Genomic DNA, 18,542 nt, shown 5'->3' with positions numbered 1-18,542 from the left:
CATTGTAGCTCCCTGTTATTTTATTGAATTGCTTCAAAATAGCAAGTCAAGAAAGTCTCCTAAGGGCCAGGCTCTCTGCCATGGAAACAGCTGCCCCTGCTCTCCAGGAGTCTGTGCGTTCCACCCAGCAACGCATAAACCTGTGCACTGAAGGGGGGTTAGACAGTGACGGTAACACAAATCTTCTGACTGTTAACCCAAGTCCCTTCCTTTCTTTAACCTAGGATGTGCCAGTCAACTGTTAGCCATGGTGTTATCTTCATCTTAAAATACCTCTCAGGACATTTAACAGAGGACGTGAAACCCCCTCCCCCGAATGGCTCCCTGTTGAGGCGTTGTATCGTACCTGCCCCTGGAGACTGTCTGGTTTTATATCCTTAGAGCTTTTTCTCTTCAAACCCCTTATCCCAATCTATGGGCCAACCTCTGCATTTCAGAGTTTAGAATTTACTCTCATCACCCTCGTATGGCACTTTCCATGTGAATTAGACAAAGTGAGTGGGGGAAGCTCCATGGCTACTGAAAACCGATGCTTTGGGTGAGGCCTGAACTCATAACCCCAGCAGTGCGCCTCCCTGACTAGCCAGGTGTGCCCCTGTAGGTGCTTCATAGACAAGCTTGGGAAGTAGGGTAGTTACATGTGTCTGTGAGTAACCACTTGGGTGACCTAATTGAGAGGCTGATGGTTCAAACCCGGGTGAAGATAGAGGTAGTTTTTTTTTTTAGTGATGAGACTCCAGTACATTTTAAGAGGCAGGAAAATGCTCAATTCTGGTCTAGCCTCATTGGGCAAGCATAAGCAGCACTTTTGTCAGATGCATAGGTGGTATAGTGGTGAGCATCGCTGCCTCCCAAGCCGTTGATGTGGGTTTGATTCCTATCCAATACAGAGATGTGATGTTTTCTCTGCTGGGAATTGGTTTAATTTCAGTCACATTGTATCAGTTTAGCAATGGAACGAGAGAATCAATGTGCTGTAGGTCATTAAACACCCAGTGGAGGAAGAAAGGGGCAGGACTATACAATGAGCAGGTGGAGTCGTCCTGGTATTACAATGTTTGGTTTATTTTTTATTTTTTTCCCTTTACTTCCCTCTCCCTTTTAGATTCAGAGCCTTCAAGGTCAGAAGGGACCAATGTGATCATCTAGTCCGACCTGCTGCACCTTGCAGGCCAAAAGACCCCACCCACCCACTCATGTAATAGACCCGGGAGGAGAGGCAGCTCTGTGCTCTGCCCCTACCCCAGGCAGCACATGGAGGCCCTCTGCTCCCCTCCCCCAATGGGTGTGCAGAGATGTGCCAGCAGCACTGAGGTGGCTTCCTGCCCACTCTGCCTCCGTCCCTCCGTGCCGCTCCCAGAAGTGGCCGGCATGTCCCAGCATCCCCTGGGGTGGGGGGAGTGTCTCCATGCACTGCCCCTGCCCCGAGTACCAACTCCGCAGCTCCCAGTGGCCAGGAACTGCAGCCAATTGGAGCTCTGGGGCAGCACCTGCAGGCAGCGGCACACGGAGACCCCTGGCCCCGCCCACCCAGGAGCTGCTGCCAGAGGGTTGTGTGTACCGGTCACTCTGGGAGCTGCAGTGCCCAGGTAAGCGCCACCCTCCTGCACCCCAACCCCCCCCCCAGCACAGAGCCCGCACCCCGCCCCCATAGTTCCTCCCAGAGCTTTGCTTGTCTGCCTTTCACCCAGCACCATCCTTCTCCTGGGCTGCAAGTAGCCACCCCTGGGAAGCCAAGAGGCAGGCACAGGATTCTGCCTCCCAGCAGCCAACCGCACCTCCCCAGGCTTTGCAGAACGACTGGTGGTGCTCTACTAACCCCACTTAGCCACACTGAGGCACTTAGCTTCTGCCCTGCCTTCCTCAGCTCGACTTTCCTCTTTTGCCCCATTCCCGCCTCACTCCCTCCTTTGGCAAGTCACGCAGATGAGGCAGCAGGAAGAGCCGGCTGCCATAGGCCAATCTCCAAGGGCAGAGGAGACCAAGCCACAAGGCTTCAAAAGGTGACTGGCCCAGATCCTCTAGCTTTCCCGTGCTGATGCTAAGGCTTTTTCTCAGCTCATTTCACTACCCTCTGTCATGCAGGGGTTGGGGTTATCGCAGGTGTTACCCGAAATTGGGCCAGCTAGTCAGCGTAGGGAGCACTAATGACCCACCAGTTTGGCAGAAAGCAGCACATTTATTATATTGACAGCTAAGCTCAAAAGAAAGGGGGTGGGGTGTCACACACACTCCCAGGACAGGCACAGCACTGGAGATGTCTGGATTCTGCAAGGTAAGTTTCCCACAGCACCATGATGCATGGTGTGATGAAGGTAAGTCTCCCTGAGGCACAATGAAATACAATGCAGAGAACCACTGGCCAGGCGGTCTGGGCAAAGGGCATTCACTGGAGGTACAAGCTTGTGAGTGCTCTCCTGAGCACAGGGCCCCTTCCCCTTTTAAGGACCTGCTCCTCATGGCCTGTGACTAGAGATTACTTGGCTGCATCTGGTTGGTCACACTCCACCTTGGGCAGTGTCCATGCTCTGGGTGTGTGATCGCTGCCTAATTAGAGTCCCAGACACCTTGTCTACCTGGGAGCTCTTCTGCTCTTCAACCAGAACGTTCATCCCACAAGCATTCCAGGAGGGAGCGGGAGGGGAAAAGCCACTTCACAGGCATTCAGAGAGGGAGAGGAGAGAAAAGTGGGAGCAGGGGAAGTATAACAGACCTTCTGAGCATAGAAATCACTGCAGCTCCTACAACAGCAGGGACAGGCCACTAGGAGCTGGGAAAATTAAACCCACATGTTTCTGTCTGGTTTTGAACCAGGGACCTTTTGCATGTTAGGCAAAAGTGATAACCACTACACTACAGAAACTCTATCCCAGTGTTCTGCCCCTCCCTTCATAAGACCATAAGAATGGCCATATTGGGTCAGACCAAAGGTCCATCCAACCTCACATCCTATCTGCTAACAGTGGCCAATGCCAGGTGCCCCAGAGGGACTGAACCTAACAGGTAATGAGCAAGTGATCTCTCTCTCCTGCCATCCATCTCCACCCTCTGACAAACAGAGGCTAAGGACACCATTCCTTACCCATCCTGGCTAATAGCCATTCATGGACTTAACCTCCATTCATTTATCTGCAAAAAGAACAGGAGTACTTGTGGCACGTTAGAAACTAACAAATTTATTTGAGCATAAGCTTTCCTGGGCTAAAACCAACTTCATTGGATGCATGCACTGGAAAATACAGCAGGAAGATATATATTCACACACACACACACATACACACAGAACATGAAAAATTGGGTGTTGCCATACACACTATAACGAGAGTGATCAGTTAAGGTGAGCTATTATCAGCAGGAGAAAAAAAACCTTTTGTAGTGGCTTTCATGGCCTTTGAGAAAGCAAGACAGAGCCTTGGAAGACCCAGCAGGATTTGTGGCACAGGAATTGTTCTCAGATTCCACTGAGACTTCAACTCAGATTGAGAATTCAAAGTGCTGGCCCTTACACCATGGGACCAGCAGAGCACCTGTTGATTACTGTCGACTTCCAGCAGGGAGGACTCTGTGGGCAGGGGCGGCTCTAGGCATTTTGCCGCCCCAAGCACGGCAGGCAGGTTGCCTTCGGCGGCTTGCCTGCAGGAGGTCCGCCGAAGTCGCAGGACCCTCGTGGTGACCGGCAGAGCGCCCCCTGCAGCTTGCTGTCCTAAGCACGTGCTGGGTGTGCTGGGGCCTGGCGCCACCCCTGTCGGTGGGGACAATTTTTCTGGCAGGAGGACTCAGTGGGAAGATGCCTCTCTGGCCAGCCCTGCATTTGCTCAGAAATTCAGCACCCAGCACTTTGCTGCAGGCCCAGAGGCCTTTCTTAGTCCAGACTGTGAGGCCAGTGGACAGGTGAGGCAGTCGCACCATCAGGCCCAGGCAGTACAGCGCCCGTGCTAGGAACGGCCATGTCCTGAAAAGGAAAACTAAAGTCAAGGAGAGTCCTTCTAAAAATCCTTGGGGATGTCACAGGGGTAAACTGTTTTGCCTGACCAGGACTTGACCCTGGACCTCAGATTAAAAGTCTGATGTTCTGCCAACTGAGCCAGCCAGGCTCACATTTTAAAGAGGCAAATTTCATGCAGAAGAGAAACTAGTCAAGAAAAAATGAGGGCAGGAAACAATACAGAAAACCTGCTACTCGTTCTCTTAGCAGTCCTAGCCCCAGCCGGCTCCTCCATCTGGTGCCTTGAGGCCTTATTCTTTTTTTCGTTAAATATCAAATCCAGGAGAAAACACAGTTATACAAAGCAAAACGAAATCACAAACAGAAATGTCATTGGAAATACAGAAATAAAAAAGGAAAATGCAATTCCCATCACTTCATTGTATCTGGGCCATTCCTGTATCGAGAGCACCCGCTAAGGTCCCTGTGTGCTTACGAGAAACCTGGAGGAACTCATACCACAGCCTGAACATGAAACTCAACTGCTGCCAGGTGCCGCAGTAAAACCCTTTCCCAGCTGTGACGTTGCACTCCATAGGATTTTATGAAAATATGCTAATGAGTGTGAATATAAAATGACTGGACTATGCTTCATGCAAAAGGTCTTTTGTAAGGTATCATTACAAAGCTTATAATCTACTGTGTGTGTTCATCCTATTGTGTGAACCGATCATTCTGGATCTGAAATTAGAAATATGAACTATAACTCTGAGGTCCTGTTGTAATGATGCAAAGTGTGGGCCATTAACAGTGGTTTGGACTCTTGATGGCTCCCATTGACCAGGACAATAGACTGTAGTTGGCTCTGTCCTGCACCATCTGTGAGTCAGGCCAGGAAGAATGAAGGCTTGGGGGTCTCACAGGACATGTGATCATGTCCCCCGGTACAGGAATCCATCTTAAACCTGGGGCTCTTCCCCAGGTGAGAGACAAAAGATTCCTGCCTTGTACCAAAGCTGTATAAGAGGGTGGAACTGAACAAACATGCTGCAGTCATAAGACATCCCCCAGCTACCACCTGAGCTGGAACAAGGGCTATACCAGGTGAAAAGATTGGGTCCAGACAAGAAATAAGTCTAGTCTTTGCAGACGGACCTTCCTCCAGTGCTGGAGGATCTGCACTTCTCATCTACCATTGTCCCAAGCAGCACAGCTGGTGGGAATCTTAAATGTACCAAGGTGACTTAGGAGCAGAAACTCCACCCTGACCTTCCATGCAATTGGCACTTGCCCTCATGAGCAGGATTAAAATTCCTTCAGGAGACTGGTGGGCCCCATCCTCTGGGGATGAGCAAAGCAGCAGGGTGAAAAGAATTGGAGATGCTGGGGATTGAACCCAGGACCTCATACATGCAAAGCATGTGCTCTACCACTGAGCTACATCCCCAGATAGGCCATATGTGCTATAGATTACACTCAGAGCCCTCCTGTTTCCAAAGCACCTAGTGACCTAAAAGCAGCATGAGGGACACATTCCCTGCTCTGAGGCCAAAATAATACACTGATGATAATAAGAAGTATATAGAAAGATTTTGCAGTCACTATGGGCATAACTATGATGATTGTTTCGTGTTTCACTCTTAATATCTGGCACCACCACTGCCTTTCCCTTTAGTCTTGCCGTTAACAAAGGGTAAAACTAAACATCACTTCAGATACCAGGGAGTGTTTATGTCCATTCCTGTGAGCTACACAGGGGTTTGATGTAGCTGCTTTCAATCCTCTGGTTCTGCCGGGATAAGTAACATTTCAGGGTGTCACTGAACTGAAGAGAGGAGATCATTTTTTGACAGGTTACGCCTACTCTTAAGGGTGTTTGTCTGGCTGGCAGCCCTGGTTCCCAGGTCTCTCCTGAGGGAAGAAAGTTTCTGTGCAAAATACTGAAACTTTTAACAGAGAGGAGGTAAAGGCCATGGCAACATGATGGGGCCAGTATGTACCACAACATGGTTCTTTTATGTGGGATGACTCTGAACATTGACTGATCTCCACTCCCTTGGATTTGAAGAGATGTTTAGTTGTGCACCTGGGAACGTATAAGGCTGAAGCAATGTTATGGATGGTGACACTACGATTGAAGGGTTATTTAATGTTGTAAAAATTGTAAAAACACTGAGCTTAAACTGGAACTGCCTGTTATTAAAGGCTGGTTTCCCCACGTCAGTTCCATAAGCTCTGCTAGAAACACCCTGGCTTCTCTCCTGCCTCGGTGGAAACTGGAGGGAATCGTCCCCTGCTGCCCTTGGCTCCAGGCTGGTTTTTCTGGGGAGGGGACGTGGAATTGGTTTGTTTGCTGTTGAGAAGGGAGCCGGACCAGTTCTCAGGGAACGAGAACTCCCAGCATCTTCCCAGCCCAGCCCAGGCTGCTGCCCTGTCCCAGCCTCTGTTCCCTGGGGCCCTGCGTGTTTGACTTTAGAGCAGGCCGGGAGCAGCAGCTGAGGCAGAGGACAGCCTGGGCCGGGCAGATAAGAAGGAGTTTAGCCAGCAAAAAAGGTAAAATGGCAGGGGAGTATTACCGTGGACTCAATGGCATTTCTCCATTGGTCTGTCTGCTTTGGGGCAGGGACAGTAACACGTCCTGCTGCTTTCATTATTTCAAAGGGCAGTTTAGGATTTTCATTCTCACACATGGTGCACAAAGCAGGACTCAACCTTTGCTGTAAACTAAACAAGCTGCTCACAGATTCTGGCAGCCACAATGAGCATTTGGGTGAGAGCTCAGACCTGCCCTTGTCCCAGAGGGAGGAGGTCATCTGTGTGGGGACTGGACCACTGACCTACCCGCTCCTAACTCCCAAACGTTCAGTAACTCTGTTATCAGTGCCTGTGAGTGTTATTTAAACCATAAGAAAAACCACACTAGGCTGGACCAAAGGCCCATCTAGCTCTGAACCTTGTTTTCTGACAGTAGCCAATACCAGGTGCCCCAACAACCAGTCAACAAGGCACCACTGGGAGTTGAACCCAGGATCTCTTGTTTACAAAACAGATGCTTTAGCCAGCTAAGCCATGGTGCCTGTGGGTAACTATAACACTCTGTCTGCCCACACCTGACTCCCTGCCATTGCCACCAGGGCCTGACAAGCTTTGCTTGTGTTTGGATTCTGCAAAGCAGAGGAGCAGGTGAGGTTTTCCTTGCAAGTTGTGTGTGAGTGAATCTTTGGCCAGGTCTGCACTACAAAGTTGTTTCAGCAGAATTATATTGCTCAGGTGTGTGAAAAACACAACGCTACCTCGGTCGGTAGCTTGTGGCTGGTGTACACACTGCAATGCCATGTCTGGCGACAAAAGTGCCCTGTTTTGCTGACAAAATAAAACAACTTCAATAAGAGGTCTAGAGCTTTTTGCAGCAAACTTAAAGTAACAGAGTAAACACTGCTGTTCATTATATCACCATAACTGGCCTTCCCCAGTATCCCACAATGCCTGCTGTGAACTAGTCTGCCCTGCATTCCTGCTACAGAGCCATGGGCCCCTCCCCTTTCATCACCGCGGGAAGTTCTGACAGCTGAGCCTGCTGCTCTGCTCCGGCTGCCAGGAGCAAATCACTGCCATGGATGCTGCTCTCCCGCACTGCAAACACAGAGCAGGTGGCGGAGTTTCCTTACAGTGTAGGGGCCACTGGCATCCGAACTGTGACACGCCCATGACACCCCTTCCTTGAGGAGGCTCTGACCTTCTAAACAGGGACTTCTGTTTTCTAGTAAAATCACGAAAAGGGAAGGAGAAAACTCAAAAGGGTTCCCCTGGTGCTCACGTACGTGAACCCGAATACTCTCTCAGTCATCAAAGAGAGACCTGGAGAAGGAGACTTGCTGAAGCAAAGCCACAGGGGTCTCTGAGGTTTCCCTGGCCCCTCGCCCTGTCCTGCCTGGCTGATGTCAGCATCTCTCTGTGAGGTCACCACCTCCCCACCACCTTTGACCAATAGTCTGAGGTCCTGCAAAAAGCCTTTGTGATGTCACTGCCACACCCCTCCCTTGCTGTGCTAATGTCCTGCCCCTGCCCAGGCACTTTGGAGGTTTGAGCTACTCCCTGTGGATCACCCCACTCAAGGAGCGCTCGCTCTAGGCAGCAAGCCGGCTAGACAGGAAAACATCAGACACTACTCCCAATGCTACACTCAGTTTTTCAGAAATGAGTCGACTTTATGGCCAGAAGAGACCATTAGAGCATCTAATCCGACCCCCTGCATATCACAGGCCTCCTGTATGACACAAGAGCTACTTTGGGGCAAACACATTCCAGAAAGGCATCTAGTCTTCATTAAATGACATCAGGAGATGGCAAATCGACCTCTTTCCTTGGTAACTTGTTCCTGTGGTGAATCATCCTCGCTGTTGAATATTTGCATCTTATTTGTAATATGAATTTGTCTTTTTTCACCGTCCAGCCACTGGGTCTTGTTATGCCTTTCTCTGCTAGATTCAAGAGCCCTTTCATACCCAACCTTTTCTCTCCATTAAGGCCCCTCAACACTTCAATGAAGTCACCTTTCAATCTTCTTTTGATAAGCTAAACAGGTTGAGCTTGTTCAATAGCTCACTAGAAGGCATTTTTCTCCAGCCCTCAGAACATTTATTGGCTCTGTTGGTGTCACTAGGCCTAAGTAAACCAAAATTGTGACTGCAGGCCTGAGTGAACCAGAGGTCTTCCATGCTGTGAACTTTAACCAGCCTAAGATGCTAAGAGACAGCAAGCAAAATGTGTAACTGTCAGCTGTCTCAGCTTGCAAATGCAGGAGTTTAAAACAGCAGAAGCGGCAGGGAGGAGGGGGAGAGGGGGGAGGAAAATCTGTATGCGTTTGTGCTGTGAAGGCCATAGATAAGCATGCGAATGAGAACTTTTCTAACACGCTGAAATGTAATGTTTAAAGTAACTGCTGTTGGGAAGGGAGGGGTGAGGGGGAAAACCGAACAAAAGGCTTACACAAACAAGGGGGGTATAAATACTGGGACCCCGCCTGCGCGCGGGTGTGCAGGATTTGAGAATGCTTTTTCTCCCTGGCACCTTATTTGGGCTCAAATAAACGTGGTTTTGCTTCTCCACCCTGGTGTGTTAATTAGTGCAACGCACACCGGGCAATGAACCCTGCTGTTGCTCCGCCTCAGGCTCTTAAGCTGGCAACAGCTCTTTGGTTATCAGACTCCTGAACTGCAGCTGGATGTGACTCTTGTTCTTCTGCACAGCACAGCTCCTGGAGAAGAGGGATCTGCAAATGTACATTCATATGATACCTTTGTTTAATTGATGAAAACATAAATTGACACTTTGAGGACTGAAACTGATTTCAGCTGATAGACAGCTTTGCTAGGTATTTATGCATTTGGACAGTGAAATGTTGAGTGTTTACATCCATATCAAGCACCCTGTACAGTGGAGCTCCTGAACAGAATGGAGAATGAAAATGAAAATGTTTTCCTTTTTTAAAAAAGAAAGAAGGTTATAAGAAAACACTGGGGTTTGAATCAAGGACCACTTGATCTGCAATCAAGCACTTTACCACTCAGCTATACTCCCATGATGGCAAAAGCATGGACTCATGATCTCCAGGACTTTAAAGGACAGACCCTCCTTCATCGAGGTCCTTTGCCATTCCCAGGCTACAGATGGTTTAAAAAATGGGGTTTGATTAAACTTGTTAAATGTGGCAAACACCACAGCTTGCACACCCACTGATATAGCTCCTCCCACTGACATAGCTGCCATCTCTTGGGGAAGTGGATTAACTACACCCACAGGAAAACTCTCTCCTTTAGCATAGAGCAGTGGTTCTCAAACTGTGAGTCAGGACCCCAAAGTGGGTCATAACCCTGTTTTAATGGGGTCACCTGGGCTGGCATTAGACTTCTTAGGGCCTGGGGCTGAAGCCAAAAGTCTAAGCCCCACCACCCAGGGCTGAATCCTCAAGCTCTGGTTTTGCCTCCCCAACTGGATAAGAGGGCACAGTGTGAAATGTTTGGGGACCACTGGTTTAGGTGATGTTCTCAATCACTTCTATGAAGTCCAATAAAAGCTATTCCTCACCCACCTACCCTCCATCAGGACCGACTAGGTATGTTCTGCTGCCCTTCACTCATGCAGGAAGGATAATAACATTTCATTCCACTCAATCCTAAAGTGATTTGTAACCCGCCACCAGCCAAAACTGGCCATGTTTGGGAAAGTGGCCCCATCATGCTGCATATCTAGGCAGAGTAGGTTTGTCTATGCAAACATCGTCTGTTCCTGAAGTCTTTCCCCCAGCTCCTCACTAGATGTGAGGAGGGAGCCTATTCAGCCCTGCTTCCGCTTAGTATTTAAAAATGCCTTATTGCTCCTGTCTCTGCTGACCTTAGATTTCTCCTCCTGTCCTTTTTTCACACTTTTGATGAGGTGGCTGAGTGGTTAAGGTGATGGACTGCTAATCCATTGTGCTCTGCACGCGTGGGTTCGAATCCCATCCTCATCGGATGCATTTAGTCTTCACCCATCCTTTATAGACAACCATCTCCCTTTGGTACAATGACAGATCAAACAATGGTACTTCTTGCAAACAGATACTCAGAACTCCCTTACTTTAAATAAAATGTCTAAATCCCAGATTTCTAAAAAAGAAAAAAATATTCTCTAGTTCTGTATTTCTTAGTTTTTATCTCAAAAGGGAACATCCTCCTCATCTCCTCAACCACCCTGGCACCTCCCCAAATTATTAAAATATCCTCAACCCGAGCAAGGCCAGAGCAGTGAACCAGAGCTAGTGTCTAGACCAAGCTGTTCTGAAGGAGGCAACTCAAACATTTTCTCCCTGCTTCCCTTGGCAAGGTCTGACTGAGAAAACAAAATTCCCAGACTGAAAATTTTCTGCTGAAACACCCATACTAGTCTGTTTGGGGACGTTGATTTGAATCTATTATTATTATTCTCTTATGATTCATCTCAGTTCAGTGTTTGTCCTCCAGATGTGTTTACAGGTATTGAGGTGTGGGGAGAGAGGCCAAGTCATGATGTCTCTTCCTCCCTTTCATAGTTTCTTCCAACTTGCTAGGAAGCTCCTTTGCTACAATGTGAGTCAAGCAGCGTCCATTGTCGCTGTGCTATCTCGGAGAAGCCTGCATTGTACACGGTTCCTGGATAGTCCTTGGGAGTGTGGATACCTTCAATGGGCCAGCAGCGAGTCTGGCTCCTCCATTGTCACACCTGAAAGGCTGGTGGGGGCATTTCCCACCTCATAACATATCTCAGTAACGCACACAGAGCAAAACTTCATAACTTCCCAACCAATGTGAGCACACACAATCCAACACGATTTTAATGTTCAACAGATGAAGACTTTTGAAATGATACTCACCAGGCAGACTTTGTACAAACCATGTCATCGTTATATGAGAGTGGTGAATATGGGGCTTCCAGGTGCTGCTTTGAGCACAGCGTGCCACACCTGGGCTTACATTGCAATGGAGACGCACCCTTAGAGTCCATCTCTCCTGGGATAAAGATGGCAGCAGGGCTGGCCTGGGTCATCTGACTTGGGCTCCTGGAGCCAAAGCTGAGGGGCTAAAAACTGTGGTGCAGATATTTGTGTTCATGCTGAAGCCTGGGTTCAGAAACCCTCACCCTCGTGGGGCCTCAGAGGTTGGGCCTGCCCATATGTCTGCACTGTAATTTTATAGAGGTTGGGAGGAGTTTAGCAAGTGGAAATGGTAAAACCACATTGAGGGAACTGACCACTGACCTATCAGCTCTAACACCCAAACTTTCAGTAACTCTATTATCAGTGCCTGTGAGTGTAATTTAAGCCATAAGTCCATCTAGCTCTGAATCTTGTCTTCTGACAATAGCCAATACCAGGTGCCCCAAAAGCCACTCCTCAAGGTACCACTGGGAGTTGAACCCAGAATCTTTGTTTACAGGACAGGTGCTTTAATCAGCTAAACTATGACACCTGTGGTTATTTAAGCCATTGTGTCTGCCCACACCTGAATCTCTGCCAATCCCCACTGGGCCCTGACAAGCTTTGCTCATGTTTGGATTCTGTAAAGCAGAGGAGTAGGTGAAGTTTTGGTCCCAAGGTGTGTGTGTGATTCTTGACAGGTCTACACTACAAAATTAGGTTGGAGTAATTACATTACTTAGGCTGACAATGCAGTTATATTAACCTAATTCCAGTGTAAATAGCAGCTCAGCTGTCAGAACTTTCTGGAGCTATGAAAGGGGAGGGACCCAACCTCTGTAACAGGAATGCAAGGCAGGTGATTTCACAGCAGGCATGGTGGGATACTTGTGGAGGCCAGTTATGGTGATATAATGACCAGCAATCCAGCAGCATTTAGACTGACAATTTGTCACTTTGAGTTTGCTGCAAAAAGCTCTAGACCTCTTGTCAAGGTGGTTTTATTTTGTCACCAAAAGAGGGCAGTTTTGTCACCAGACATGGCATTGCAGTGTGTGCACCAGCCACAAGCTGCTGACCGAGGGACTGTTGTGTGTTTTTCACACACCTGAGCAATATAATGATGCTGAAATAACTTTGCAGTGCAGACCTGGCCAAAGATATTCACACACACACACACACAGCTTGCAAGGAAAACCTCACCTGCTCCTCTGCTTTGCAGAATCCAAACACAAGCAAAGCTTGTCAGGCCCTGGTAGCGATGGCAGGGAGTCCGGTGTGGGCAGACACGGTAGTTTAGCCATAGGTAGGCACCATGGCTTAGCTGCCTAAAGTGCCTGTCTTGTAAACAGGAAATCCTGGGTTCAACTCCCAGTGGTGACTTGTTGTGTAACCTGGGGCACCTGGTATTGGCTACTGTCAGAGGACAAAACACAGAGCTAGATGGGCCTTTGGTCCAGCCCAGTATGGCTGTTTAGATTATACTCACAGGCACTGATAACAGAATTACTGAAAGTTTGGGAGTTAAGAGCTGATAGGTCAGTGGTTCAGCCTGTCACAGATGACCCCTCTCCCTCTGGGACAGGGGCAGGTCTGGGCTCTCACAGCAAATGCTCATTGTGGCTGCCAGAATCTGTGAGCGGCTCATTTACTTTACACCAAGGATTGAGTCCTGCTTCGTGCACCGTGTGTGAGAAAGAAAATCCTAAACCGCCCTTTGAAATAACGAATGCAGCAGGACGTGTTATTGTCCCTTCCCAAAGCAGACAGACCAATGGAGAACTGCCATTGAGTCCAGGGTAATACTCCACTGACATTTTACCTTTTTTGCTTGCTAAACTCCCTCCCAACCTCGTGGGGTCCCAGAGCCCGATATTGAGCTTGATCTGAGATGTCTACAGTGCAAATTTACCACCCCACGGCCCTAGCCTGGGAGCCTGCACTGGCACGGGGCAGCCATGGGTGTTTCATTGTAGTGTGGACATAGCCTAGCATTATGTCTACACTGCCATTAACACACCCACGTCACTATTCTCAAGCCCTGGGTCAGTTGATTCAGGCTTGTGGGGCTTGTGCTGCAGGGTTATAAAATTACAGTGTAGACATTTGGGCTTGAGCCCAGCCTCCGAGACCCCACGAGGGGTGAGGGTCTCTGAGCCTGGGCTCCAGTCTGAGCCCCAGGAGCCCAAATCAGACCATCCAGGCCAGCCGGGCCAGTGGGATTTTATCACAGTATAGATGCCCTCTCAGGGTATGTCTACACTGCAATGTAAGCCCAGGGTTAGCAGAAGTTATGTCAGCAGCCCCAACACATAAACATAAACCACGAGGGAAAGACCCACCCCCCAGATAAGCTGGGCAGTGTCCTTCTCCCTACGATTTGTAAGTCCAGCAAACAAAAGTCCTCTAACATGAGCCATCCCCTCTCTGCACCCCACTCACAGCTGTTGTCCTTAGTCAGTGCAAGCCCAGAGGTATCTCTGTAGAGTTCACCTGCCATCCTGGGTGGAAAAGGGGGGAAATAAGAAGGCTCCATACTCACTATGTTGTCTAGGGACTCACTCATCTCTTCACAACCACCCTGTCCTAACGTTGGTCTGACACCTCAATTTTAGTATTGAGATCCAGAGCTTGGCCCACTTGGCTTTGGAACCCCTGTCCCCTGCCTAGCAAGTGCTATTGAATTGAGGGTGAGTCCCTCAATCGGGGTCTGCCAAGCACAGTTGTGCTGCCCTCGATTCACACAACAAGGATAAAAACCCTTTATTTCTCCTGCCCCTATAACATGGAGACTGGGAATCCAACACCAGCCACAAGTGATCATTTCGGCAAGCAACCCAACAGATTTCCAACATATTGTAAAATCCACATGCAGACTCCTACACGAAACCTTGCAAGAAAATCTTCCTGAGGGGGTCTGAAGCACCTGCTGCTGGAGGGAAGGAGGGAACCGTGGGTTGGGATTGAGGAGCAGCATGAGGAGGAGGGGGCCTGTGGATGGGGATTGAGGGGCACTGGGAATAGGAGGGGGCTGTGGGTTGGGACAGAGGAGAAGGGTGAAGAGGAGCAGGCTCCGGTTGGGAGTGAGGAGCAGTGAGCATAGGAGGGACTGAGGGCTGGGATTGAGGGGCACTGGGAAAAGAGGGGACATGGGTTTAGGCTGAAGAGCATCCTTGTTTGGGGATCCAACAGGAAAGGGGAAGGCAGCAGGTGATTCTAATTCCTTAGGGATTTTCAGGTGTGTGTGTGTGTGTGTGTCTGTGTGTATACAAGGCAGGGAGGAACATGCTCTATGCCCAGAGACCTTTATTCCTCCAGGCTGCAAGGACAGAGGGGCTGTCAGGAAGTTGCCCCTTCAAACCCACACACAAAAAGGCCCTTCTGAGGAAAGGGAAAATCCTGAAGAGAAAAAGTAACAAAGAGAACATGAGAAAGACAGTTTAAGATCTTTGTGAGTAGTTTATCACCTGAACATAGACTTGAACTCTGGACCTCAGATTAAAAGTCTGATGCGCTACCAACTGAGCTAGCCAGGCTGAGAAAGAAACCAAACAAGTTGGTGTAGAGGAGAAACTAATCAAGAAAACAAGAGCGGGAAACAATAGGGGAAACCTGCTGCTCTCTCTGGCCCGGTCAATACTACGATTTTATATCAAATTTAGCAGCGTTAAATCGCATTAACCCTGCACCCGTCCACACAATGAAGCCCTTTAGATCGATCTAAAGGGCTCTTAATACCGGTATCTGTACTCCTCCCCGACGAGGGGAGTAGCACTGAAATCGGTATTGCCATGTCGGATTAGGGTTATTGTGGCCGCAATTCAATGGTATTGGCCTCCAGGCGCCATCCCACAGTGCACCATTGTGACCACTCAGGACAGCAATCTGAACTCGGATGCACTGGCCAGGTTGACAGGAAAAGCCTCGTGAACTTTTGAATTTCATTTCCTGTTTGTCCAGCATGGAGTGCCGATCAGCACAGGTGACCATGCAGTCCCAGAATCAAAAAAGAGCTCCAGCATGGACCGTATGGGAGATACTGAAGCTGATCTCTGTATGGGGAGATGAATCTGTTCTATCAGAACCTGTTCCAAAAGACAAAATGCCAAAGCATTTGAAAAAATCTCCAAGGCCATGATAGACAGAGGCCACAACAGGGACTCGACACAGTGCTGAAACTTAAGAGCTGAGACAAGCGTACCAGAAAGCCAAAGAATGAAATGGATGCTCATGGAGGGAGGGGCAACTGACGTCTGTAGCTATCCCACAGTTCCTGCACTCTCCAAAAACAATTTGAATTATTGGCTGAGTTCCCAAAGCCTAAAGGGTCAAAAATATTGTCGCAGGTGGTTCAGGGGATATGTTGTCCCCTCCTCCCCATTAAAGCAAAGGGAAAAAATCATTTCTCGCCTTTTTTTTCAATGTCGCTGTATGTCTACTGGATGGTGCTGGCAGATGTGGTGCTGCAGCACTACACAGCAGTGTCCCCTTCCCTTCTCTAGATGGTATGGTAGGGCTGATATCCCTCATCGTTGTCCCATGAGTGCTCCTGGCAGGTCTTGGTGAGGTCAGGTGGGGGTGCCTGGGCAAAAATGGGAATGATTATCAGGTAATTCTCTTCTTTAAGCTTTGTCTAATGGAGATTCAGTCCTGCCTGGAATATCATAGCAGCTGAGGCTTCTCTCCCTCCCCACTTTGAACTCTACTTGCAGAGGCAATAAAGTCAGTGTTGTTTCAAATTCCTGCATTCTTTATTACTTCATCACACAAATGGGGGGATAACTGCCACGGTAGCCCAGGAGGGGTGGGGGAGGAGGGAAGCAATGGATGGGGTTGTTGCAGGGGCACCCCCTAGAATGGCATGCAGCCCATCATTTCTGCAGGATGTCTGGGGCTCTGAGCTGGAACGACCGTTTGTCTCTCTGGTTCTTTAGGAGGCTTGCCTGATAGTCTAGGCAGGACTGACTCTCCCTTCAGACAAAACTTAAAGAAGGGAATGAGCTGGGGAGTCATTCCCATTTTTGTCCATATACCCCTGGCCAACCTCACCTAGGCCAGCCAGGAGCATCCAGGACAGCAGCAGACAGTACAGTATAACTGGTAACTGTCATTGTAAACTTGCAAAGCAGCACATGGTACAGTATGGCTGGTAGCCATCTTTGCTAACTTGCAAAAAGCAAGGGAATGCTGCTGTGTAGTGTTACAGTACCGCGTCTGTCAGCGCCATCCAGTAGACATAAAGTGACGGTGACAAAGGCTGAATGGGTTCCATGATTGCCGTGCTATGGTGTCTGCTCAGGCAATCCAGGGAAAAGGGCGCAAAATGATTGTCTGCCGTTGATTTCACAGAGGGAGGATTGACTGATGACATTTACTCAGAATCACCCGCGATGCTGATTTTGCCCCATCATGCACTGGTATCTCAACCCAGAATTCCAATGGGTGGGGGAGACTGTGGGAACTATGGGATAGCTACCCATGGTGCAATGCTCCAGAAATCGATGCTAACTCGGTACATGGATGCACACGGCCGAATTAATGTGCTTAGTGTGGTCGCGCACTTGACTTTATATAATCTGTTTCCAAAACTGGTTTCTGTAAAATCAGAATAATCCCATAGTGTAGACATACCCTGAGACAGCTTTAGAACCCTCTACCCACTATACAGCCAGGAGACAGCAACTCTCAGATCCTGTGTGGATTGTCTGATGTGCTTGGGGCCAAGAGCAACCTGTGTACCCTGCCAGAGCAGGAGAAGTAAAAATAGGGGCTTCCCAAAAATGGGACAGGAAGAAGAGAGAAGTGGAGAAGCAAATGGAAAAGGAAAAGAACATGCAGACACAGGACCCTACCTAAATTCTGAAATAGATTACAAGAAAAAAAAGAGAGAGCAGCATAAAGAAATCTTTAAAATCTTTCAGTAAGTACTGAACTAGAAACTTCTAAAACACCATTTTCACACTACCTTTACTATTTTTTAAAGAGAACTGAAGAAAAGCTTTAAACAAGTTCAGATAATACAAAAAAGCCAAAACATTTATTTTAAACTTGTTTTATAAGGACTAACCACTCAGTCTGTGCTCTTTTCCTCTCAGCTTCCCAAAAGGAAAACAAGAACACTCATCAATAGCAGACAGCAGATGCATTAAAGCACCACTATCCACTCACTTCATGCTCAGAAAAGAACACTTTAACTCATCCCCATAGTTAGCGAGATCATACACTTTCAACCACACTTCTCTAGTTACAAACTATAGAAATGATCCCTGAAAGTACAGTCTTAACAAAACTGTCCTCGGCTACACATCCAGGCTAATATGCACAAGCTTTCTTCCCACGGTGAATGTTTTCATACAAGGGGTTTCACCCCCAGCGAATTAAAGAACAAAAATCTAAAACCAGGTCCCCATTTCATTAAGCACAATTGAGACAGCTTTAGCACACTGGCCATTAGAAGATGTTTATGTCGCTATTTACAGAAACACACCTCCTGATTAGCATGTGGAGCTCCTAGCAACTAATCAAACCCTCTTGCTTTGCCATACCTCTCACAGGCTCCTCTGTAGCACATGACAGCTTGTCAGGCACAGACAATCCAGACGGGTCAGCCTTAGCTAGCATGCTCCGCAGCTGTTTCTCTCTGGCTTGCTCTCAAATTCATCTGCACTAGAAGTTTTTGCAGGGTTCTATGTTACCGGTGGTACCTGCACTAAATCAGTGGCTCTCAACCTTTAGAGACACCTGTACCCCTTTCAGGAGTCTGATTTCTCTTGCATACCCCCATTTTTTACCTCACTTAAAAACTACTTGCTTACAAAATCAGATGCAATATTTATAAAAATAAATCCCTTGAATATAAGTATTGTACTTACATTTCAGTGTATATAGAGAACAGTATAAACAGATCAACGTATGAATTTTAATTTGTTACAAATTTGCTAGTGCTTTCTATGTAGCCTGTTGTAAAACTAGGCAAATATCTAGATGAGTTGCTGTACCCCCTGGAAGACCATTGGATACCCCTGTTTGAGAACCACAGCACTAAATCACCCTTACTTTTAGAACTGGTGCCACTTGACCCAAGGCATTCTGAACCATTTCAGTGCTAGTAGACAGTGGCAACACAGCTGCACTAGGTCTGTTGTTCCTCCCTGCACAATTCCCACTTGGAAAGAAGATCTCTTC

The 18,542-nt window shown here is 48.2% G+C and overlaps 5 non-coding genes across 5 annotated transcripts; 1 reads left to right on the top strand and 4 right to left on the bottom strand.

Annotated features, from left to right (window-relative positions):
• Nucleotides 1-2,790: 2,790 nt before the first annotated feature.
• TRNAV-AAC lies at nucleotides 2,791-2,863 on the bottom strand. The gene has a single exon. It is a non-coding gene; the product is annotated as a tRNA-Val (tRNA).
• Nucleotides 2,864-5,300: 2,437 nt separating this feature from the next.
• On the bottom strand, nucleotides 5,301-5,372 carry TRNAA-UGC. The gene has a single exon. It is a non-coding gene; the product is annotated as a tRNA-Ala (tRNA).
• Nucleotides 5,373-6,928: 1,556 nt separating this feature from the next.
• Nucleotides 6,929-7,002, bottom strand: TRNAT-UGU. Its single transcript has one exon. It is a non-coding gene; the product is annotated as a tRNA-Thr (tRNA).
• Nucleotides 7,003-10,354: 3,352 nt separating this feature from the next.
• Nucleotides 10,355-10,436, top strand: TRNAS-GCU. The gene has a single exon. It is a non-coding gene; the product is annotated as a tRNA-Ser (tRNA).
• A 6,986-nt stretch (nucleotides 10,437-17,422) lies between these two features.
• LOC120393954 lies at nucleotides 17,423-17,639 on the bottom strand. Its single transcript, XR_005592179.1, has one exon. It is a non-coding gene; the product is annotated as a small nucleolar RNA U3 (small nucleolar RNA).
• Nucleotides 17,640-18,542: the final 903 nt, after the last annotated feature.

This window comes from Mauremys reevesii, unplaced genomic scaffold, assembly GCF_016161935.1.
Source record: "Mauremys reevesii isolate NIE-2019 unplaced genomic scaffold, ASM1616193v1 Contig4, whole genome shotgun sequence".
NCBI lineage: Eukaryota > Metazoa > Chordata > Testudines > Geoemydidae > Mauremys > Mauremys reevesii.
Note: the sequence above shows the minus strand (reverse complement) of the source record. Positions and strands in the feature narration are given on the sequence as shown.